Here is a 26487-nt window from a genome sequence, read left to right as displayed (position 1 = left end):
ACAAGCCTTCCTTCAATTTCTCTGCACTCCCACCCATCACAGAACACTTTAAGAAGCTGGAAAGTTATTTTGTTTCTTCAGTTAGCTAACTAATATCCCATAAATGTTAGCTCAAGAGTCACTTCCTCAGGGATGTTTTATCTGACCTCCTTGGCTATGTTAAAACCTCTTACTGGCCGGGTGCGGTGGCTCACGCCTGTAATCCTAGCACTTTGGGAGGCCGAGGCGGGTGGATCACGAGGTCAAGAGATCGAGACCATCCTGGTCAACGTGGTGAAACCCCGTCTCTACTAAAAATACAAAAAACTAGCTGGGCATGGTGGCGCGTGCCTGTAATCCCAGCTACTCAGGAGGCTGAGGCAGGAGAATTGCCTGAACCAGGAGGCGGAGGTTGCGGTGAGCCGAGATTGCGCCATTGCACTCCAGCCTGGGTAACAAGAGTGAAACTCCATCTCAAAAAACAAAAACAAAAAACAAAAAAAAAAACCTCTTACTACAAGTCCTTATACTGAGATATGCCTCTACATTACAGCCATAGTCGCAGCTACAATTTTGCTTTTCTTCTGCATATTAAATAATTAATGTTTGCTTCCTGGACTACACTCCGTGTTTCACAAAGGACAACACCTGCTTTTCAACACAAAATCCCTAGCTCTATGAACAGTGCCAAGAACAAAGCAGGAACTCAGGAATTACCTATTTTTGAAGAATTAACAAATCAATATCTGCCTAAAAGCATAAACATGCTCCCCTGAAAACTGTTACGGAAAATTGGAGATTCGCTCATATTATTATTCTTTGATGTGTCTCCAATATAACTAGAGAGTCTGTATAACAACTTTAGAGAGACTAAAAAGACCGTAGAGGGAGTACTTAACTGTTCCAAATCTAAGTGACACTATTCAGATAAATAAACAAAAAAGAACTGATAGAACTTTAAACCTGTGTGATAAGTACCCTCTAAGAATAAAATAGGTTAGGCCGGGTGTGGTGGCTCAAGCCTGTAATCCCAGCACTTTGGGAGGCCGAGGCAGGTGGATCACAAGGTCAAGAGATCGAGACCATCCTGGTCAACATGGTGAAACGCCGTCTCTACTAAAAGTACAAAACATTAGCTGGGCATGGTGGCGTGTGCCTGTAATCCCAGCTACCCAGGAGGCTGGGGCAGGAGAATTGCCTGAACCCGGGAGGCGGAGGTTGCGGTGAGCCGAGATCGCGCCATTGCACTCCAGCCTGGGTAACAAGAGTGAAACTCCATCTCAAAAAAAATAAATAAATAAAATAAAATAGGTTAGTTTTAGCCATTCTTTAAAAGTAAGACTTCTATACTAAATGACAGCATCTGTGACCTTTCAGAAGGAGCTTATTGAACCTTCTTCATGACAAGAAACTGAAGCACTACAAAGAGGTTTTGAAACTTGGAGTGAATGACAGTATGTTTCAGTAATGCTTCATCTATGCAAAGGTAGATTTATTTCTATAATATAAAATGTGGAAATGGACAAAGAAGTAATAGAATAATTTTTCTTTTACCTCTGCATTTCTAACTTTACAATAGTCATAAAAATCCCTTCATTTCAGACACTGAGCTATGGTATGGACACAATATTTGCATTTCAACAAGTGTATTTCTAGCAAAGTATTAATATAAAATATAATCCAAAACCAATTATGTTATTCCTTCATTCTCTTCAGAGTTAGATTTTTATGTACATTTCATGAAATGCTCTTTTTTCTTTTTTTTTGAGATGGGTCTTATTTTTTCCACATTCAGGGTTCAGGTGATTCTCCTGCCTCAGCTTCCCGAATAGCTGGGGTTACAGGTGCCTACCACCACTCCCAGCTAATTTGTGTATTTTTAGTAGACATGGGGTTTCATCATGTTAGCCAGGCTGATCTCAAACTCCTGACCTCAGGTGATCCACCTGTCTCTGCCTCCCAAAGTTCTAGGATTACCAGTGAAAGCAACCGCGACCTGCCAAAATGCTCATTTACATGGAACTGACTTGAGAAATGTAGAGTTCTGAGTAACATGTGTTTAGGGAAGCAGCAAAGGAGAAAGAGCCTACAGAGTGCCTACAGAAATTGGTCATGAGTAACAAATAGATTGGGAACAACAAACCATGGCAAACCGCAAGAGGCCTCTGAGGAAGCAAACTTCTCCATGCCTCATGTCCCCATGGAGGGTGAGCTAGGCTCTGTTACCATAAACATTGTGCTCGAGAACGTAAAACCCCTTCATAGCACTAAAACGTAACCAGACTTGTAGGCTGCCCGTGAGGCCCACATTCCACCAGCTGCCCATAGATAATAGGCTATAGATAACCACGTTCTTGTTTTGTGAAACTCCCAAACTGCCACTGCTATAAATCTTCAGAATGACACAACAGTTCCAGCTCACTGATTCACCCCACCATCACGTCACCCTCTTCCCACCATCACTCCACTACCTGCCCTGTAGATCAAAGTGATTGTAACCAAAAAATACCGTGGAAGATCAGAGCTCAGGGCCTTTGCACCCTCCTTTATGCACTGGCCCCCCTTGTCCCACTTCATGCATTCTCAACCTGTCATTTTCTCGTTCCTTTGTCACCACCAAACTCGGGTACTCACTGGTGGTATGTGGGGTCTTCTTACTTTTGTTTAACTCCGTGCAATGTTTGTTTGTAATGTGATGGAAATGACTGTATGGTAAACCATGCTCTAGGTTGACTGGAAGATATGTATACTGTGTTCTTGGAAGACTAAACTCTGGTTTCTGCATGACATTTTTTGACAGAGTCATCCTGAGTGTTGAAGACCTATTATAATACATTCCTCCTACCTATAATTATTTAGATTGACTATCATTGTTCCAATCTGAAGTGAATGGTTTCTTTAGAGAATTATCTCCCATATTCAGCAATTCCCAACTGATCACCAAACACCATGTTTTACATGGTAAAAGCCATCTGTTCAAATAGTAACAATAAAACAAAAAACGATCTGATCTAGGTCAACAGAGCATCTTCATCACAAGAACACCATCGTCAGCATCATTTCAATTCTTTAGTTTGCTGGATAAACGCCATGTCTAATGTTATGTATAATCCAAATTTTGGAATTCTGATAATTTAAGTATCTTTTTTCATAGAATATGAAAGTACTACCTATAATAAGGATAAGTGGTTTCATGTTATATGTACACATACATATGTATATCAAAATATAAAAATATTTAATTGATATACATTAAAAATACTCAAAAGCAACACACATTAACTTCCTGGAAGTAAGATCAGGTCTGTTTACTCACCAGTGTAATACCAGTAACTAGACCTGGCACTAACAGTGCTCAAAATTTTTTTCCTTCAGGTTTGATATATAATTGATATCTCATTTAATATACCCTTTTTAAGTATACAGTCCAATACATTTTAGCAAATGCATATGGTCACATAACCACCAGAACCAAGACAGAGTATTTTCATCATCTCAAAAAGTTCCCTTGTGCTCTTTGTTAATCCCCTAACCCCTACCCAAGCCCCAGACAACCACTTTGATGTCTGGCCCTAAAGTTCTGCCATTTGCAGAGCATCAGGTAAGTGGAAACATAGATTATGTAGGTTTTGTAGCCTGGCTTCTTTCACTTAGCAACCATGTTATTATGCTATTAGTAGTTCATTGCTTTTTATTGCCAAGTAGTATTCTATTGCATGGATATACCATAATTTCTTTATCCAGCCACCATTTGGTAAATATTTGAATTATTTCCAGGTTTTGGTAATTATTAATAAAACTGCTTTAAAAATTTGCATGCAGGTTTTTTTGTGAACATATGTCTAGATTTCTCTTGGGTAAATATCTAGGAAGAGAAACACTGAATCACATGCAATAATTATTTCTGAATAAATGAATAATGTCCCAATATTTCACAGGAGCCAAATATACTGCCATGTCAGTAATAAACTTCTCTTTTGTTTCTAAACCCTGTAGGGCTGTGCAGCTCTTATAGCCTGCTTCTTAATCTCAGAATACTGGGAGGTGGGGGACCTATAGTTGTTTTAATAATTTAAAAGCCACAAATAATTTTAGACCATTATTAAAGTTTCTTTGCCGATAAAACTTCCCCAAACTAGTGAGTTTCTTCCCTAATTTCAGTCAGTACTACATGCCATTACGTCACCTACAATTATTTCCAAAACTAGTTCTTTATTTATTTCTTCACCTGACCTCTCTTTCTCGATTGAAAAATGGGTTACTTTTATACTGTCAAGCTTCTAAGGAGAGACTATAACTTTAGTTAGGTCTTTGCCTTGGGCCATTTTATCCAAACAAAAAGTTTTACTATGTGCCATTTAATCTGATCCTTTCCGTGAGGAGCCTTAATTCACTGAAAAATGTTATCCACATATTTAGTCTGATATTTGTCTCAAGGCTGAATTTTGATAGGTTTCTGTCCCTGAAACATTTTCTCAATTTTACATTGTAATTCTTGAGGTCTAAAATCCGCTTATTTCACAAATCCACAATTACAACAAGGGTAATCAAGGGTGTGCTACTGTCATGACAGCTATATAGATCAATGGAACACATATCAAAGTCCAAAAATAAAAACCTTATGTCTACAGTCAGCTGATTTTTGACAAGAGGGCTAAAAACATTCAATGGGGAAAGAATAGTCTTCTCAATAAATAATGCTGAACAAATGGCTATCCATGTGCAAAAGAATGGAGGTTGACTTTTTACCACAAACAAAAATTAACTCAAAATGAATCAAAGAACCTGAATGTAAGAGTTAAAACCATAAAGCTCTTCAAAGAAATCATGTTTGTAAATCTTTGTGCCTCTGAATTAGATAATCAGGTGTTCCCTTTTATTTCTGCTTGCAAATCAGCCAATTCTTTCCCAAATTTGTCTCTTTAACAGTACGTACTGCTGATATTCTGCGTTCCACCCTCTTTTCCCAGAGAACAAGTTCATTAGACTGTTGTGCTTCCTCAATTACCACAGACGATAGTTTTACTAAATTCATTGCCACAACGTAACATTAATCCTCTATCTTTTCAGCCTCAAATATCGGTTTCCTTGCTGGCTCTTTCCTAAATGCTAAAGTAATGCCACATTTCTGAGTTTTTGTTATGCAGCATTCCAATCCCAATACCGATTTCAACATTAGCAAAGACAAAGCAGGATAGTAACCTCAAAATTCCAGGGTCTTCACTGATTCAGTGTAACAGGAGAGAGGGAGAAGAGCCGTTTTTTCAACATGTTCCACACATGGTCACTCAGAGACTAGGCTAGGAGAATTTACCAACTGGAATGCTACTCATCTTCATGGCATGGAAAGTTAGCTGGACGTACACACACAAATTCTTGTCTATTTTGGTTTGGAAGAGATTAACTAAATTGCTGTTCATAGGCCACTGACAACTGTAAGAGACTTGGAATGTTTGGTGATCATGACTGCCTCTGCTACAATATGATTTCATAATTTTAATGACATAGGTTCTATACTTTTCCTGTTTTCTCTCTAAAGTTTTTGAAATGAAGACAAGAATATACATTTTAAAATAATATTTGAAAACTACATGAGATAAAGTAAAGGGCTTGCGCTCTGATTGGTATAAGCGCCCTATAATACATTATTCTTCAAATGACAGATTTTCAATGTTGCATGCAAAAAGATCTTATATAGTAAAAGATCCATGTACATCATTTTTAAAAATGGTGCTTGAGAAACAATCTTGCATGTTCTTCACATGTACCCCAAAACCTAAAATGCAATTAAAAAAGAAAGAAAGAAAGAAAGTGAGGGAAACACCATCACAAGAACCAGAAATCAGGTGAGCAATCACAGTATGTGGATTTAACTTTGTATCATCGAAAGAGACGTTGAAGATTGGACAGACAGTCTTAAATTGCTGACACCACCCTCTCTGACTCCCTCCTGCAGTGCTTGTGCAGCCTAAACAGTCGGTGCATGTGGCGGGGGGAGAGCGCAGTGACTAGGGGACTGTACAGTGAACTCAGTGTCGTCCTGTCAGAGTGGAGAGCAAAGGCATGTGGGGCTAACACAGTACCTATGCATGGAGGAAGCATTTGGACCAGCCATAGCCAAAGGAAAAATTGCCCATCCCATGAGTCAGAACTCGAGTTTCTCAGCAAGTCTCACCACCACAGGGCACAGTGCTCTGGGGTCCTAGGTAAACTTGAAGGGCAGTCAAGGATACAGGGACTCCAGTTTCTAGTCAACTCCTAGTGCTGGGCTTGGCTCAGAGCCAGAGGACTAGGGTGGGACCTAGGGAGACATCAACTGGGGCACTAAAGGATTGCTTACACCATGCCTTCCCCAACACCAGGCAGTGCAGTTTGCAGCAACAGAAGTATCTTCTTCCTTCTGTTTAAGGAGAGGAGAGCAAAGAATAAAGAGGATGTTGTCTTGCATCTTAGATACCACCTCAGCCATGGAAAGCAGCTAATAGGGTGCCAGGTAGAGTCACAAGGCCACCATTACAAGCCCTAGCTCCTGGATGACATATCTAAACACACCCTGGGCCAAGAGGGAACCTGCTGCCTTGAAGGGAGGGACCCAGTTCTGACAGCATTGATCACCTGCAGACCAAAGAGACCTAGGGCCAAAAATAACAGCAGCAATGCCAAGGTATTAATAGTATTCCACGGGCCTTGGGCTCTGAGACATACTGACTTCGGGGGTGACCTAACACATTCCCAGTTGCAGTGACTACTCTTTCTGCTTGTGAAAGAAGACGGAGAAGTAAAGGGGCCTCTGTCATTGCACCTTACATATCAGCACAGTCACAGCACGGCAGAGCACCAAGTGGGCTCCTGTGGTCCCGTGGCCCCTGTTTCCAGGATTTGACTCTTAGACAGCATTTCCAGACTTGCCCAGGGCCAGAGGGGAGCCCATTGCCCTGAAGGGTGAGTCCCACTAGCCTGGCAGCATTCACCACAACCTGACTGAAAAGCCCTCGGGCTTTAAGTGAACACTAGCAGTGGCCTGGCAAAACCCTGTTGTGGACTGGTGGTGGTCGTGATGACAAGGAGAGGCTCTTCTGCCTATGGAAAGGGAAGGGAAGAGCAGGAAGGACTTTATGTTGTAGTGTGAGTGTCAGCTTAACCACAAAACACTAGAACACCAGATACATTTCTAAGATTTTTAACTTCAATCTCTGACTCCTAGACAGCATCTCTGGACCCACCCGGGGCCTGGGGGAAGAACACAAACCCGCCTGGCCTCATCACCTGCTGGTTGTAGAGCTCAAGGGCCTTGAGTGAACACAGGTGGTAGACAGGTAATGTTTACAATGGGTTGTGGGCAAGATCCAGTGCTGTTCTGGTTTCAGGTAAGACCCAGCACAATCCCAGTGGCGCTGTCCAGGGACTGCTTTCATTGCCATACCCCCAGTTTCAGGCAGCTCAGCACAAAGAGAAAGAGATCCCATTTGTTTGGGAGAGAGGAAAGGAAAGGAACAAGAGTCTCTGCCTGGTAACCCAGAGAATTCTTCTGGATCTTATCCAAGACCACCAAGGCCTCTATGAGTCTACCAGAACCCTAGTGATATTGGGCAGGGGGCCTAAGTCCCTTCAAATAAATGGAAAGTCATCTCGAGAAAGATGGGCACAAATAAGCTGAGAATGTGAAGACTACAATATTTAACTCTTCCATGCCTAGACACTGAGAAATATCTACAAGCATCATGATTACCCAGGAAAGCATGACTTTGCCAGCCAAATGAACTAAATAAAACACCAGTGACCAATCCTGGTAAAAGAGACACATGTGACCTTTCTGACAGTGAATCCAAAATAGCTGCTTTGAGAAAACTCAAAGAAACTCAAATAACAGAGAAGAAATTCAAATTTCTAACAGATAAATTTAACCAAGAGATTGAAAGAATTATGAAGAATCAAGCAGAAATTCTGCAGTTAAAAATGCAACTGACATACTGAAGACTGCATCAGAGTCTCTTAACAGCAGAACTGATCAAGCAGAAGAATTAGTCATCTTGAAGACATGCTATTTGAAAACACAGTCAGAGCAGAAAAAAGAAAAAAGAATGAAGCATGCCTCCAAGATCTAGAAAACAGGCTCAAAAGGGCAAATGTAAGCGTGATTGACCTTAAAGAAGCGGCAGAAAGAGAGACAGAGGTAGAAAGTTTATTTGAAGGGATAATATCAGAGAACTTCCCAAACCAAGAGAAAGGTATCAATGTTCAAATACGAGAAGATTACAGAACACCAAGGAGATTTAACCCACAAAAGATGACCTCAGGTCATTTAATAACCAAACACCCGAAGGTCAAGGATAAAGAAATGATCCTAAAAACAGCAAGAGATAAGCAACAAACAACACACAAAGAAGCACCAATACATCAAGCAGCAGACTTCTCAGTGGAAACCTTACAGACCAGGAGACAGTGGCATGATATTTTTAAAGTGCTGAAAGAAAAAAAAGTCATTTACCTTAGAATAGTATATCCAGCAAAAACAGCCTTTAGACATGAAAGAGAATAACAAAACTCTCCAGAAAAACAAAAGCTGAGGCATGCCATCGACACTAGACCTGTCCTATAAGAAATGCTAAAGGTAATTCTTTAACAAAAAAGGATGTTAATGAGTAAGAAGAAATCATCTGAAGGTACAAAACTCACTGGTACTAGTAAACACATAGAAAAATACAGAATATTATAACACCATAACTGTGTATAAACTACTCTCAAGTAGAAAGACTAAATGATGAACCAATTAAAAATAACTAGAACAACTTTTTAAGACATAGACAGTACAATAAGAAACAGGAACAACAGGTTAAAAACTAGAGAGATAAAAGTAAAGTGCAGAGTTTTTATTAGTTCTCTTTTTACATGTTTGTTTATGTAATCAGTGTCGACTTGTCATCAGCTTAGAGCAATGGGTTATAAGATAGTATTTGCAAGCCTCACAGTAATCTCAAGTCAAAAAACATACAACGACCACACAAAAAATAAAAACCAGGAAATTAAATTATACCACAAGAAAAAATCACTTTCAATAAAAAGAAGACAGGAAGGGATACTACAAGACAACCAGAAAACAAATAATAAGATGGCTGGATTAAGTCCCTTATCAGTAATAACACTGAATGTAAGTGGATTAAACTCTTCAATATAAAGACAGACTGATTGAATGGATGATAAAACATGACCCCATGATCAGTTGCTTCCAAAACACACGCTTCACCTATAAAGATATACATAGACTGAAAATAAAAGGGTAGAAAGGTATTTTACACCAATGGAAACAAACAAACAAAAAAGGCAGGTGAACCTATACTTAAACAAAACAGATTTCAAAACAAAAACTGTAATGAGACAAAGAAGGTCATTATGTAATGCTAAAGGGGTCAACCCAGCAACAGGATATAATCACTGTAAATATATATGGACACCACACTGGAGCACCCAGATACATAAAGCAAATATTATTTGAGCTAAAGGGAGAGCTAGACCACAATACAGTAATAGCTGGAGACCTCAGCACACACTTTTAGCACAGAACACCTCTCCCAGAAAGAAACTCAACAACCATCAGACTTAATCTGCACTACAGAACAAATGGACCCAACAGACATTACAGAACATTTCATCCAAAGACTACAGAACACCCATTATTCTTCTCAGCATATATATCCTTCTCAAGAAGAGGCCATACGTTAGGTCACAAAACAAGTTGTAAAATATTTTAAAAACTGAAACATTATCAAGCATCTTCTCTGCCACATGGAATAAAACTAGAATAAGAACAACTTTGAAAACTATACAAAGACATAGAAAATAGGCAATATGTTCCTAAATGACCTGTGGGTCAATGAAGAAATTCAGAATGAAATTTAGAAATTTCTTGAAACAAATGATAATGAAAACACAACATACCAAGATCTATGAGATAGACTGAAAGCAGTACTAAGAAGGAATATGTAGCTGTAAATGCCTATAACAAAAAGAATAAAAATTTGAAATAAATGACTTAGCAATGCATCTTTTCTTTCTTTTTTTTTCCCCCAGAGATTCCACTCTGTTGCCCAGGCTGTAGTGTAGTGGCACAATCATGGCTCACTACAGCCTGGACCTCCCTGGGCTCAACAATCCTCCCTCCTTAGCCCCCCAAGTAGTTGGGACTATAGGCATGCACCACTACATCTGATTAATTTGTATTTTTTGTAGAGATGGACTTTCACCATGTTGCCCAGGCAGGTTTCAAACTTCTGGGCTCAAGGAATCCACTTGCCTTGGCCTCGCAAAGTGCTGGGATTACAGGAATCAGCCATCACATCCAGCCAGCAATTTATCTTAAAGAACCAGAAAAGCAGGCCGGGCGCGGTGACTCATGCCTGTAATCCCAGCACTTTGGGAGGCCAAGGCGGGTGGATCCCGAGGTCAAGAGATCGAGACCATCCTGGTCAACATGGTGAAACCCCGTCTCTACTAAAAATACAAAACATTAGCTGGGCATGGTGGCGCGTGCCTGTACTCCCAGCTACTCAGGAGGCTGAGACAGGAGAATTGCCTGAACCCAGGAGGTGGAGGTTGCGCTGAGCCGAGACCGCACCATTGCACTCCAGCCTGGGTAACGAGCAAAACTCCGTCTCAAAAAAAAAAAAACCAGAAAAGCAAGAGCAAACCAAATCCAAAATAGCAGGAGAAAATATGAAGATCTGAGCGAAAATAAATGAATTTGAAATGAAGAAAAGATCAATGAAACAAAAAGGTTTATTTAAAAGGTAAGCAAAATTAGCAGAGTAACAAAGAAGGGAGATGATGCAAATAAATACAATTAGAGATTAAAAATGAGGCATTACAACTGCCACTGTGGAAATTCAAAGGCTCGTTAGTAGCTATTGTGAGCAACTATATGCCAATAAATTGGAAAATCTAGAGGACACTGATAAATTGCTAGACACACACATACAACCTACCAAGACTGAACCATGAAGAAATCTAAAACCTAAAGAGAACAATAACAAGTAACAAGACTGAAGCCACAATAAAAAAATTTTCCCAGTCAAGTCCAGGACCTGATGACCGCACTGCTGAATTATATCAAACATGTAGAGAACTAATACCAATCCTACTCAAACTATTTCAAAAATTAGAGGAGGAGGGAGTACTTCCAAACTCATTTTATGAGGCTAGTATTACCCTGATACAAAACCAGACAGAGGCACATCAAAAAAAGAAAACTACAGGCCAGTATCTCTAGTGAATGTTGATGCAAAAATCCTCAAAAAACACTAGCAAGCCAAATTCAATAATACATTAAACATATCATTTTCCCTGACCACATGGGATTTACCCCAGGGATGCAAGCCTGGTTCGACATACACAAATTAATCACTATGATACATCGTATCAACAGAATGAAGGACAAAAACTATATGATCATTTCAACTGATCCTGGAAAACCATTAGATAAAATTCAACATCCCTTCATGGTAAACACACTTAAAAAACTAGGTATGAAAGGAACCGACCTCGATGTAATAGCAGCCATATATGACAGACCCACAGCTAGTGTCATACCCAATGGGAAAAACTGAATGCCTTTCCTTTAAGAACCGGCCCACTTTCACCACTGCTATTCAACACAGTACTGAAAGTCCTAACTAGAGCAATCAGACAAGATAAAGAAATAAAGGGCATCCAAATCAGAAGGAAGAAGTCAAATTATCCTTGTTTGTAGATGGCATGCTCTTATATTAGGAAAAAACTAAAGACTCCATCAAAAACTATCAGAAGTGATAAACTCAGTAAAGTTGCAGGATACAAGATCAACATACAAAAATCAGTAGCGTTTCTATATGCCAACAGTCAACAATCTGAAAAAAAATTAAAAAGTAATCCCACAAATAAAAAAGGGCCACAGATAAAGTTAAATACCTAGGAATTAACATAACTAAAGCAGTAAAAGATCTCTACAACAAAAGCCATAAAACATCAATGCAAGAAATTGAAGAGGACACCAAAAAAATGAAATGATATTCCACGTTCATGGATTAGAAAAATCAATATTGTTAAAATGTCCATACTACCCAAAGCAATCTACGGACTCAATGCAACCCCTTTCAAAATACCTATTGCATTTTCACATAAATAGAGAAAAAATCCTAAAATTTATATGAAATCACAAAAGACCCAGAACAGCCAAAGCTATCCTAAGCAAAAGGAGCGAAACTGGAGAAATCACATTACCTGACTTCAAATGATACTATCGAGCTATAGTAACCAAAACATCACAGTACTGGCACAAAAACAGACACACAGACCAGTAGAACAGAATACAGAAAAATCCAGAAACAAATCCATACCTCTACAGTGAACTCATTTTTGACAAGGTTGCCAAGAACACACACTGGATAAAGGATATTCCCTTCAATCAATGGTACTGGGAAAACTGAATATCCACATGCAGAAGAGCGAGACTAGACCCCTTCCTCTTCCCATATACAAATATCAAATCAAAATGGATTAAAGACTTAAATCTAAGACCTCAAAACTACGAAATTACTAGAAGAAAACATTGGGGAAACTCAGGACATTGGAGTAGACAACGATTTCTTGAATAATATGTCATAGGCACAGGTAACCAAAGCAAAAACGGACAAATGGGATCACATCAAGTTAAAAAGCTTCTGCAGTGAAGGAAACAACCAATAAAGTGAAGAGAAAGCCCACAGAATGAGAGAAAATATTTGCAAACTACCCATCAACAAGGGATTACAAGGCAGAAAATATACAGAGCTCAAACAACTCTACAGGAAAAAAATCTAATAACCCAATTTAAAAATGGACAAAAGATCTGAATAGGCATTTCTCATATATATATATATATGGCAAACAGGCATTAAAAAAAAAAAGGTGTTCAACATCATTAATCACCAGAGCTATCAAAACTACAAATCAAAACTACAACATCATCTCACCTCTGATAATATGGCTTATATCCAAAAGACAGGCAGTAACAAATGCTGGTGAGGATGTGGAAAAAGGGAACCCTGGTACATTGTTGGTGGGAAGGTAAATTAGTACAACCATAAAGGAAACAGTTTGGAGGTTCCTCAAAAAATTAAAGTTATCATATGATCCAGCAATCCCACTGCTGGGTACATGCCCAAAAGAAGGGAAATCGTTACATCAAAGAGATATGTCCACTTCCATGTTTGTTGCAGCACTATTCACAACAGCCAAGATCTGGAAGCAACCAAAGTGTCCACGAACAAATGAAAAGATAAATAAAATATGGTACATATACACAATGGAGTACTATTCAGCCATAAAAGATAACGAGGCCCTGTCACTTGCAACAACATGGATGTAACTGGAGGTCATTGAGTGAAATAAGCCAGGCACAGAAAGACAAACTTCGCATGTTCCCACTTATTTGAGGGATCTGAAAATCAAAACAACTTAACATAACGGAGATAGAAAGTTAAGCATGGTTATCAGAGGTTGGGAAGGATAGTGGCGGATGTAGGAGAGGGAGGTAAAGATGGTTAATGGGTACAAAAAAATACAGTTAGAAAGAATGAATAATATCTAGTATTGGATAGCACACAGGTTTATTATAGTCAAAATAATTGCACATTTAAAAATACTAAAAGAGTATAATTGGATGGTAACACAAAGGATAAATACTTGAGGGGATGGATACCCCATTTTCCATGATGTGATTATTACCCAATGCATGCCTGTATCAAAATATCTCATTTACCCTATTAATACACACACTTACTATGTAACTACAAACATTAAAATTTTAAAGAGAGAGTACACAAAAATTAAATATGAGAAACCTTATATTGTTCACTTCTGCAGGGGTGGGAATCCACTCCCCAACCCCTTTCCTAGCTTGTCTAAGTTTTCTATTATGTTTTTTATTTGCGCAGGGAAATTCTTTTTAGGGTGCTCTCTAAGCAGAAAATGTAATGAATCTGTCATTCTACTATACTGTGGGGTCCTTTTGTACAAGTATTTTCCTGCTCTTCAGACACTGGCAAAAACTAAAAGAAATAAAAATATTTTTAGTAATACATTTCATTATAAATCTAACTAGCAAATCTGTAACCATTATATCAAAATATGTTACTTGAAATGTTATGTATGATACACTTCTTATTCCTAAACTAACAAATAATCATTGATTTGTATAAGACATTAAGATAAAATATTGTCTAAGTTTCCTTCCCTGGGAACAGGCAGGACAGAAAGTAAGAATTAAAATTAGGTAAGAACTGGTAAAAGCTTGAAAGCAGACTCCTTACTCCTCTAAGGAGAGTTACTCTATCCTATCAATTAAGAATGATAATTTATAATGAGAATTTAGATGACTGGTGGATCTAAATGGAAAATACTTTTTCAGTAGCTTTCAGAAAATGTGTGCTCACTAAAAACTTATGTATATACATATACCTATACCTATGCATAGATATATCCATGTTCAGTTTATAATCATTCATTGAACTGAACACTCATGCTTTGGCTAATTTTTTGTATATATCATATATCAAATTACAAAGTTAAAACACAAGCATTTATATGGAATTATTAATAACTGTCCATTTACTTGCTATTGTTTCCTTAGCTTGTTGAACCATATCAGCTGTTTTTGCCTGCAATTCTGCACTTAAATGCCTAAAAATAATAACTGGAATATACTGAAGATCCTAACAAAAATAAAAATTAAACTTTAGCAATTACATGTTCTCAAGTGACCTAATTAACAAATGCCAATATATACATGTAGTATTCTTACTCTAAAATGAATATAGCTGTTAAGAACTTATCCTCAACTCATGATTCCTCCTTCCTTGTAGTAGGAACTCAAACACTAAGTATTAGCCTTTCTGTGGCCCTCTATTAACTTCAAGTGAACTAACTTATCTGACTAATACATTTCGAATGAACTGCTCAAGTTCAGCTCTGTTCCATTCATTACCTTCTTGAGATTAGCCTACCTGCAGAGAATACAAGTTCTAACCTTACTTTTCCAGAGACAGGCCCTGTTCTAATTGTGGGCAGGGTGTTTGGGAGACCTGCTCTGGTTTGGGGTGTTGCTGGAACTGGGGAGCTCAATGTGAGGTTTGGTGAGCAGACCCAACGTGGCTCACATTTCAGCTACACACTTTAATATCAAGCTTCCTCAGAAATAACGGTGACTATACTGATCTCTACCTATCACTCCTTTTTTAATTATGCTTTTTCATTCTTCTTGGAAACTAGCAAAAATAGGAATACTATTTACTTAATCCTACATTAAGACTGCAAGAATGACAATATTATTGAAAGAAATTGTTTTTAAAGGAAAAACTGCTCATAATCCCACCACCACCATCTAACCATTTTTATTTATTTATTTTATTTATTTATTTATTTATTTATTTATTTTTTGAGACGGAGTTTCGCTTTTGTTACCCAGGCTGGAGTGCAATGGCGCGATCTCGGCTCACCGCAACCTCCGCCTCCTGGGTTCAGGCAATTCTCCTGCCTCAGCCTCCTGAGTAGCTGGGATTACAGGCACGTGCCACCATGCCCGGCTAATTTTTTGTATTTTTAGTAGAGACGGGGTTTCACCATGTTGACCAGGATGGTCTCGATCTCTTGACCTTGTGATCCACCCGCCTCGGCCTCCCAAAGTGCTGGGATTACAGGCTTGAGCCACCATGCCCGGCCCACCATTTTTATTTTTAATATTCCCTTCCAAATTTCATCTATAGTATATACACAATTTTATACTGTTTTCCCACAGCAATATAAAAGGAATATCCGTCTTTATAAGCATGTTAAATGGCTATACAATAATTCAATAAACTGAAATTAACATAATGTACTGAACTCTGTCACTATTAAGTCCCCCTTTCACTTTTAAAGGTTAACACCACAGTAAACATATTCAAAAGCATTTAACGTTTTCTGCTGTTGAAATGTCACATTTCTAGACTATCTAGGATCTTTTCAGGTTATGTAAAGGAGACATGTTAAGGATTTTAAAAATCAGGTATCTTATTTTTCTTAGATATGTAATTCAGAAGCAACACAAAACACAATTTCCATCCCCAGGAAAAAAAGGCGGAGATCAGTACCATATCCTTTAACAGTATGAAGCTTTAAGACATATTTCTATATCTTAGGATTACTTGGTCAAAAGAAATATACCTAAGAAAGAGTTAAAGGTGTCTTAGAAGTGCCATTACTTGATTTTTCAAATTTCCCTAACAAGAATCAGAATGACTTAAATGGAAGTTTCCAATTAATATAATGGACCCAGATGAGTGAGAAGACTATTCTACTCTAAATCCACGGAAATGTCTGATAAAATGTAATGGAGGAAACATTGCTAAGCTCAAACTCAGGCAAAGGAAATTCCCTGGTACTAAGAATAAAGCAGCAATTCAAAGTGAGAGCAATAAACAGGAACAGAAGCCAAAATAACGTAAAAGCTAGACGCTGATACATGTGAGTCATGAAGGGATAAACCTGTGAAGCACAGACTACAAAAACTCTACCCACAACCTTAGGTGAGCAGAAACGAAACCAGAGCCATGGGCAGAAAAGATTCTCTTGTCATTAAATGAGGGAAGTCCAAATTCACCTTATCCAGATGTTACAGGACACCATGCCAAAACTTTAAAACAGGAAAAGCTGGTGTGGAATCAATGAAAACTCTCAACTAGTAAAGGTATATTGAAAACCACCCTATAGGGATATTTACTCATCTACAATATATAAACTTTCTCAGAAAGCAAACTGCTAAAGATGACTTCAAAAAGATAACAAATTGTGTAAAGAAATAAGCCACAGAGAGAATCAGCAGATGTGAGGAAACAGAAAATTTTTATTATAAGAACAAGAGATACTATTAACAATTTTTAAAAGATTTTAAAATACCATTAAAAAAAACACACACACAAATAAAAAACATTAGGCAAGACCCAGATTTTACAACAAAAGAATGCTGAATTTGAAAAAGATTCAAATACAAATTACATAAATGAAAAACGCAGTCACTGAAATTAAGAAATCTGATAAAAAGGAATGCGTGAATTAGAAGACAGAAAGAAATCACCAATAAGGAGATACAGAAAACAAAGGGATAAAAACACAAAAGACAGGTTAACATCCATTGAAGACAGATGTTATGTACCTACTATAACCAAAGTTATAGAAAGAAATCCCAGAGAGGGCTGAGAGCAGTGACTCACACCTGTAATCCCAGCACTTTGGGAGGTGGGGGAGGAAGAATCACTTGAGGCCAGGAGACCAGCCTGGCCAACATGGAGAAACCCCAACTCTACTAAAAATGCAAAAATTAAGGCCAGATATTGTGGCTCATTCCTGTAATCCCACCACTTTGGGAGGCTGAGACAGGCAGATCACCTGAGGTCAGGAGTTCGAGACCATCCTGGCTAACATGGTGAAACTGTTTCAACTAAAAATACAAAAATTAGCCAGGCATGGTGGCAGGCACCTGTAATCCCAGCTACTTGAGGGGCTGAAGCAAAAGAATCATTTGAACGCGAGAGGCGAAGGTTGCAGTGAGCCAAGATCACGCCACTGCACTCCTGTTTGGGCAACAAAAGCGAAACTCCATCTCAAAAAAAAAAAAAAAAATTACCCAGGTGTGGTCTTGTATGCCAGTAGTCTTAGCTACTCAGGAGGCCAAGGCATGAGAATTGCTTGAACCTGGGAGGTGGAGGTTGCAGTAAGCCGAGATCACGCCACTGCATTCCTGTTTAGGCAACAAAAAAGCGAAACTCCATCTCAAAAAAAAAAAAAAATTAGCCAGGTGTGGTGTTGCATGCCGTTAGTCTCAGCTACTCAGGAGGCTGAGACATGAGAATCGCTTGAACCTGGGAGGTGGAGGTTGCAGTGAGCCAAGACCTTGCCACTGCACTCCAGCCTGGGGAACAGAGCAAGATTCTGTCTCCAAAAGAAAAGACATCCCAAGAGGAGAGAATGTCAATATTTAGAGAGCTAATGATGAAAAATCTCCCACACTGAAGACAGATCTCATGAAGAATAAAGAAAACAAATCTACATGTGTATACATCAGAGTGAAAACACAGATTTTTAAAGATAAAAGAGAGTACTCCCTAAACTACTAAACCATTATTTTAAAAGAACAGAGAAAAATAGTCTAGCAGCATAATTATCTAAAAAGCTGACAGCAGACGGCTCATTAACGTTTCTAACATTCTAACATGTCTATCCTTATATTTCCAACAGACAATATAAGGATATCTTTAATGGGCAGAGAAGGAAAAACTGGCTATCTAGAATTCCATTCAGATAAACTGTCAGTGAAGAGTAAGTGCAAAGTAACAATTTTCTAAAAGACTGGAGAGTTTGCCGGGCACGGTGGCTCAAGCCTGTAATCCCAGCACTTTGGGAGGCCGAGGCGGGTGGATCACGAGGTCGAGAGTTCGAGACCATCCTGGTCGACATGGTGAAACCCCGTCTCTACTAAAAATACAAAAAATCAGCTGGGCATGGTGGCGTGTGCCTGTAATCCCAGCTGCTCGGGAGGCTGAGGCAGGAGAATTGCCTGAACCCAGGAGGCGGAGGTTGCGGTGAGCCAAGATGGTGCCATTGCACTCCAGCCTGGGTAACAAGAGTGAAACTCCGTCTCAAAAAAAAAAAAAAAAAAAAAAAAAAAAAGACTGGAGAGTTTAAGACTTAGATTTTCACAGAAAGAAGTCATGAAGCATCTACACTTCAGGAAGGAGGAAAACTGAATCTGGAAAAAAGAATCATGAAGATATCGAAAAACATGCTAAATCTAAATTAGTACAGACTATAAAAATAACACTGATGATTAACTAGGTGTGGGTGTATTCAAAACAACAAAGTAAAATATCATCTAACTTAAAAAACAGATGAAACCAAGTTAAAGCATTCTAACATCTTTCCAAACCAGTAACAATAAAGACATAATGAAAACCCATTCAATCCAGCAGCAGACAGACAAGAACCAAAGACAGGACATAATAAATAGAAAACATTAAAAAATAAGGTGGCTAAGACAACTTCAAGTTATGTAATAATGTAAATAAGTTAAATTCACTTATTAACAGGTAGAAATTATCAGACTGGTTATAAAAACAATGCTCTTATTGATAAATTACATACAAAGTTTGAAAATAAAGGATGAAGAAAGCTATAACAGACACTGCATAAGAATGAAAGGAATCAAGATTTACGTAAGTCAAATAAGATACTCCCAAACAAAAATGGCCACAATTATAAGGAATTTTTTTCTATAATTATAACTGATGATTTTTAATACACTTCTAACAGAAACCAATAAAGCCAGAACAACAAAAAAAATTTGAGGAAACCGATGTGATAGATAACCAATATAATTGTTTTAATCTAACAGATTAGCCAACAAATAATAAATATACTTTCTAAGAACACATAGAACTTCTACAAAAAGTGAACATGCACTTGGCCACAAATAAGTCTCAATACATTTTAAAAACCTAGTATCTTATCAATTCTCTAATCATAATGCAATTTAAAATAAACTAGGCCAGGCATGGTGGCTCATGCCTATAATCTAAATCAGAATAATAATACTTTGGGAGGCCAAGGCAGGCAGATCATTTCAGTCCAGGAGTTAAAGACCAGCCTGGGCAACATGGCAAAACACCCTCTCTACAAAAAAATATAATACAAAAATTAGCTGTGTGTGCCAGCACATGCCTGTAGGCTCAGCTACTCAGGAGCCTGGAAGGTGAAGGTTGCAGTGGGCTGAGATCACACCATTGCACTCTAGTCTGTGCAACAGAGTGAGACCCTGCCTCAAAAAAAAAAAAAAAAAAAAAAACTTAGCCTGGCATGGTGGCACGTGCCTGTAGTCCCAGCTCCTTGGGAGGCTGAGGTGGGAGAACCTCTTGAGCCCAGGAGGTCAAAGCTGCAGTGAGTCATAATTGCACCACTGCCCTCCAGCCTGGGCAGCAGAGCAGGACCCTGTCACATACCTACTTAGAAACGTAAAAAGCAGACAACGGTAAACAACTCTATGTGCTTGCAAACTAAAAAACACACTTCTAAATCATCACTAGGACAACCACATAATATTTAGAACTTAATAACCATAAAAGAAATATACATCAAAAGAAGTCCTGGAATGTAGTTAAGCTATAGTTGGAGAGAAATTTAAAGACGTAAATATATTTATTTTAAAAATAAGAAAACAAATGAGGTTGAGAACTAAAAAAAAAAAAAAAATTAATCCACCCCAGTTAGATCATCTGTCTTTCTTTATTTCCATAAAGATTAATGATATTTTACAATAGCACAGATTACCAAGAAAACCAAAGCTGATTCTCTGAAAAGACCAATAAAACAGATAAATCTCCCAGGAACCTTGACAGAAAAAGACAAAAATAAACAACATTGGAAAGCTACAAAAAGGAGGGGTGTACATGGTTACAGATACAGTCAAGATTTCAAACATACAACCATAGAGTCAGTTTATGCTACTATATTTTAAAACACACATGCACACTTTTCTAGAACCAAAAATCATTCTAAAAATAGAACATCTAAATAGATAAGCAATCATTAAAGAAGCTAAATTCATAGACAAAAACAGTCTCCTTGACAAAAGAACACTAGACTGACACAGCTTCACAATTTTAATCAAAGGGCAAAAAATCTCTAATTATAAAAAGCTTCCAAGAAAAGAAACAAAACAAGAAAACTATTCAGTTTATTCCATCTAGCCAGATTAATATTGATATCAAAAACAGAAAGGATAAGAACTAGAAAAAAAGTGTAACACCCTTTTCACTTTTGTTCATAGATGCAAAAACATACATAAAATATTATACCAATCAAATCTAGCAGTCTTTAAAGAAAAACAAGAAAGCTGCCTTTGCAGTTCAGTATGTTAACGCATTAAAGTAGGGAGGCCAGGCGCGGTGGCTCAAGCTTGTAATCCCAGCACTTTGGGAGGCCGAGGCGGGTGGATCACGAGATCGAGAGATCGAGACCATCCTGGTCAACATGGTGAAACCCCGTCTCTACTAAAAATACAAAAAATTAGCCGGGCATGGTGGCACGTGCCTGTAATCCCAGCTACTCAGGAGGCTGAGTCAGGAGAATTGCCTGAACCCAGGAGGCGGAGGTTGCGGTGAGCCGAGATCCTGCCATTGCACTCCAGCCTGGGTAACAAGAGCGAAACTCCGTCTCAAAAAAAAAAAAAAAAAAAAAAAGCATTAAAGTAGGGAAAAAGAACATACCACCATCTGAATTAATTGGGGGAAAAGGAAGTTTTGATATATTTAACACTCATTCAAATTAGGAATTAAGGGGAAGAATTTTAAACATAAAGAAACTACCAAAACCCTAGAGCAAACTTCAAATGTACTGATTATTAAAAGCGGGCTTCTCAAAATCATAAACAAGGTAAGGAAGCTCACCATCTCTTTTTCTATTCCATATGACATAGGAAGTCCTCAGCAGACAAAAAGAGAGAACGCAAGAGAATAACTAAGGGAGAAAATGATCATAATTTGCATATAACTGTCTTCATCAAAAATCCAAGGGACTTCATAGAATGAATAAGAGAGTACAATAGGACTGAAGATCTGTGTGTGTATGTAAATACAGATGTAGCATCAACGTCTAAAAATCCTACATTTAAAACCAATTAGAAAATATAATAGAAGAGCCGGGCGCGGTGGCTCAAGCCTGTAATCCCAGCACTTTGGGAGGCCGAGGCGGGTGGATCACGAGGTCAAGAGATCGAGACCATTCTGGTCAACATGGTGAAACCCCGTCTCTACTAAAAATACAAAAAATCAGCTGGGCATGGTGGTGCGTGCCTGTAATCCCAGCTACTCAGGAGGCTGAGGCAGGAGAATTGCCTGAACCCAGGAGGCGGAGGCTGCGGTGAGCCGAGATCGCGCCATTGCACTCCAGCCTGGGTAACAAGAGCGAAACTCCGTCTCAAAAAAAAAAAAGAAAGAAAAGAAAAGAAAATATAATAGAAAAAAGTCCACTTACTATATAGCAACAAAAACTATTCAGCATCTCGAAGCAAATTATATATGCAAGAATTTTATGTAGTAAAACAAAACACTATTAAAGGTTAAAAAAAAAAACACTGTAAATGAAGTATCATATTTGTGGAAGATTCAATAGCATAAATAAGTCCATTATCTGCAAATTAATCTGCAAATCCAATGTAACTGGGATTTATGAGGGGGCTTGCCCTACCAGTTATCATGTAATCTTATTGTTTAGCTATTGGTATTATAATACAGAAATGAAGCTTAAAAAAATTTATCCACTTGAGTGATTAGCATCTTCCTTAGTCTGTCCTCTCAAATAGTGATTATTTCCTCCAACAGAAGCAGAATTGCAAAAGGTTTTGGATTCAGTTCCCTGGGAAGTAGCACTCTAATGACTAATGCCAAGACAACAGGTGGCAAAATAGATACCATACTGTTATAATCTCATATTCTTGCTTATAGGGATGGCCAGACATTTTACTCTTCTACCTGACGCAGAAGTACTCTAGAGATTCAGGTAGTGTAGAGAGTTACTCCATTCATACACTTCACATGTGTGCAACTCAAGAGTACAGACAGCAGAACAGGATTGTATCACTAATAATGCACCAGAGCCAGGTGCAAAATATACTCTCAAATAACTGACAAACCTAATCCAGGTATTTAATACTATATGTATAATAATATGAAAATAACCGTTTTTGATTCATGCACAGCTGTTAAGTATGTATAGACAATAGATTAAGTTGCTTAAGTACACTTGTGAACTGGGATAGTAGGCTCATTTGATCAGAGAGAAGATATGATTATCCTCCTACTTGCTGTGGTAAATTGGTGTATAGTTCATCTAAACATAGTTTTAAATTCAAATATGCTTTAATTTTAAATACATATCATATGTAGATAATACAGTAACTCAAGTTTAACCCTCTGATACAAACTCCCAACTATTTCCAAATTTTAAACTAGTTATTTTATATTAAATTAAAAAGAAAGGGAGTTGTTAAGACACTTTTTTATAAGAATATGCACAACGGCAAATAAAACAGACATGTCTCTGTCCTTGGAACTTACAGTCCAGTGGAAAAGACAGACAAAAAGGAAATTAACGAATGCATTTATTTTAACAAATTATGCTAACTAGAAGGAAAAATCAGTAAGACGATGAAAAAGACCAACAAGGGAGCCTACTTAGCATGGTCAAGGAAGGCCACTCACAGTACAGGTTGAAGGCGTGTGTGAATTGTCTTTTTCCTGAGACAGAAAAAAAAACCTGAAAGAGTTTTCGGATTAAAAGGCCAGTTCAGCTGGAAAGTTTTAGGGAGGAAATGGGAGCGGGAATAAGATCAAGTAAAAAGGGGGCAGGAGGAGCTTTTAAAGCTTAACAGGAAATCACTGTAGAGTTTTAAACAAAGGAATTACATGATCAAATTAAAAGATGACATGGGCTGCCGTGTGAAAACTTAGGGATGATGAGTGGAATGGGCCAAGAATGAAAGTTTGTCAAGATACTTGTAATTACACTGAGACCCGATAAGGAAAACTTGAACCAGTACGGTAATTCTGATTGCACTGGAAAGCATGCCTTCAATTTAGAAACCAATGTAAAGGAAACTTACATAAGGTCAACTCTATGAACTTGCTACTAAGTGAAATAACCTAAACTAGAAACTGAACTATTCGTGGCAATTCCTGCTACTCAAGTAACTTCCAAAAGCGTATTACTGTTGACTTCGGCTAAATTTTCACCCACTTCAAACATCATGTAAGACGCGGGCGAACTACTCAGGTGAAAGAAAGGATAAACGACGAGAGAACGAGGTGACTAGAAGGGAATGCAGCAGAATGAGAAGTCCCGAAGAACCAGCCAGTCTTCAGAAAAAGTACTTGTAAGCAGCCTCATTGAGATGAAAGAAAGAAGGAAAGCTCAACCGCCGAATTTCTTACCTTCTTCCTACAAAGCGAGGAGGTCGGGTCCAGGTGCAGAGCGTTGCTGAACGGGTGGCGGGGGCTGAGCCCCTGGAAAGATGCCTCTCTGTAAAAGAGGCAGAGAGTTTCAGACCTGAAGGTAAAGGAGGTAAGGGGTCCTACTCGCCAGAGCCCAGACGCTCCCCAGGAGCCTGGAGTTGAACCGACTCTGCAACCGAGACCACGCCTCGCCATCTTCGGCAACTATGACGCGGTTACCGAGGCAACGACGCCTCTTCCCGCGAGAGTTTCCACATCCCGGGCACCCTCCAGTCCCGCCCACACCTTCCCACCCCCAGGGTCTGGGCCGAAAGCGACGGGAGGCTCTGGTAGTGGGCCCGCCCCTTGCCTGCACCACTCAGCACTGCCCAGTCATTAAGTGCAAATTTGAATTACAGCCGGTGCAAATTAACAATTTGCACCGGCTGTAAGTGGGGGCGACAGGGGGAGGTTGTAGGAGTTTCAACCAAAAAAGGCAGATGCGTTGCCGCTACTCCGCAGAAAGCAAGCTGCTGAGGGGGTCCCTCCCTGTTTTGCTTTTCAAACCCTTAGCGGCTAATCTGACCTTCATTCCGTTTGCTCAAAGTGAACTCTTCAGTGGAATTCTGAAGTTTTGATTTCTAACTTTTGTTTACAGCAGGAAGGGCTAAGCTCCCAGGCTCTCAAGTTAGTCAACCTAAATTCTTACACTGGCACTGCCACTTGGTAGTTACTCATGTGGCCTTAGGCAAAACGCTCTGTATCTTGGCCACTTCATCTGTCACATGGGAATGAGAATACTGCCCACTTCACAGTTATTGTGAGAAGCAAATGAATTCATGCTTCGGATCATGCCTGAAACATGGAAGCAGTTAATAATTCCAATTGTTTTGGAATAAAATGGACATGCAGAAATTAACCTTCATATGCGTATGGTCAACTGATCTTTAACAAGGGTTGCAAGACCATTCAATGGGAAAAGAATCTTCAACAGATGGGAAGACAACTGGATATCCTACTGCAAAACAATGCAGTTAGATCCTTACTTCACATCACATACAAAAATTAAAATGGATCAAAGATCTAAACTTAGAAGCTAAAACTCTAAAGCTCTTCAAAGAAACTGTTGGTTTAAATCTTTATGACCTTGAATTACAATTCTAAGAATCTTTGATGGATTCTTAGCTATGACAACCAAAAGCATTACCAAAGCAAAAAAAAGAAAAATAGATAAACTAGACATTATCAAAACTAAAAACCTTTTGTTTCAAAAAATACCATAAAGAAAGAAAGAAGACAAACTACAGGAAGAGGGGAAATTCTTGCAAATTATATATCTGATAAATAATTTGTGTCTAGACTATATAAAGAACTATGAAAATTCAAAAACAGGTGAGTGAAGTGGCTGATGCCTGTAATCTCAGCACTTTGGAGGCTAAGGCAGGAGGATCGCTTGAGCCCAGAAGTTCCAGACCAGCCAAGGTAACAGAGTGAGACCCTATCTCTACAAAAAAAAAAAAAAAAGAAATCGATAAATAAAAATTAGCTGGGTCCAGTGGTGCATGCCTGTAGTCCCAACTACTCAGGAGACTGAGATGGGAGAATCGCTTGAGCCTGGGAGATCAAGGCTGCAGAAAGCCATGGTCACACCACGGCATGCAAGCTTGCGTGACAGAGTGAGACCCTGTCTCAAAATAGATAAATAAATAAAATAAAAAAGACAACCCATGTTAAAAATGGGCAAAGAATCTTGAATACGGATTTCTCCAGAGAACATATACAAATAGCCAAAAAGAATGAAAGTTAAAAACAGAATTAAATGCCACTAGACACCCACTAAAACGGCCATCCAAAAGGATGGACAGCCAGGTGCAGCGGCACACCTGTAATCCCAGCACTTTGGGAGGCCAAGGCAAGTGGATCACCCGAGGTCAGGAGTTTTAGACCAGCCTGGCCAAGATGGTAAAACCCAGTCTCTACTAAAAATACAAAAAAATTAGGCCGGGCGCGGTGGCTCAAGCCTGTAATCCCAGCACTTTGGGAGGCTGAGACGGGTGGATCACGAGGTCAAAAGATCGAGACCATTCTGGTTAACACGGTGAAACCCCGGCTCTACTAAAAATACAAAAAATGAGCTGGGCGTGGTGGCGCGTGCCTGTAATCCCAGCTACTCAGGAGGCTGAGGCAGGAGAATCGCCTGAACCCAGGAGGCGGAGGTTGCGGTCAGCTGAGATCGCACCATTGCACTCCAGCCTGGGTAAAAAGAGCAAAACTCCGTCTCAAAAAAAAAAAAAAAAAAAAAAAAAAAAATTAGTCAGGCATGGTGGCACATGCCTGTAATCCCAGCTACTCAGGAGCCTGAGGCAGGAGAATCACTTGAACCCAGAAGGTAGAGGTTACAGTGAACAGAGATCACATCACTGCACTCCAGCCTGGGCAACAGAGAGAGACTCCATCTCAAATAAATAAATGAATAAATAAA

General features: G+C 38.9%; 1 protein-coding gene across 1 annotated transcript in view; it reads right to left on the bottom strand.

Annotated features, from left to right (window-relative positions):
• CLNS1A (chloride nucleotide-sensitive channel 1A) overlaps positions 1-26487 on the bottom strand; it is a 155599-nt gene that overhangs the window by 24998 nt on the left and 104114 nt on the right. The window contains exon 11 of the transcript XR_012517986.1: positions 24006-24093. The gene's annotated coding sequence lies outside the window, so the exon portion shown is untranslated. The remainder of the gene's footprint in view (positions 1-24005; positions 24094-26487) is intronic.

This window comes from Saimiri boliviensis, chromosome 6 (assembly GCF_048565385.1).
Source record: "Saimiri boliviensis isolate mSaiBol1 chromosome 6, mSaiBol1.pri, whole genome shotgun sequence".
NCBI lineage: Eukaryota > Metazoa > Chordata > Mammalia > Primates > Cebidae > Saimiri > Saimiri boliviensis.
This window is presented reverse-complemented; position numbering and strand designations above follow the sequence as displayed.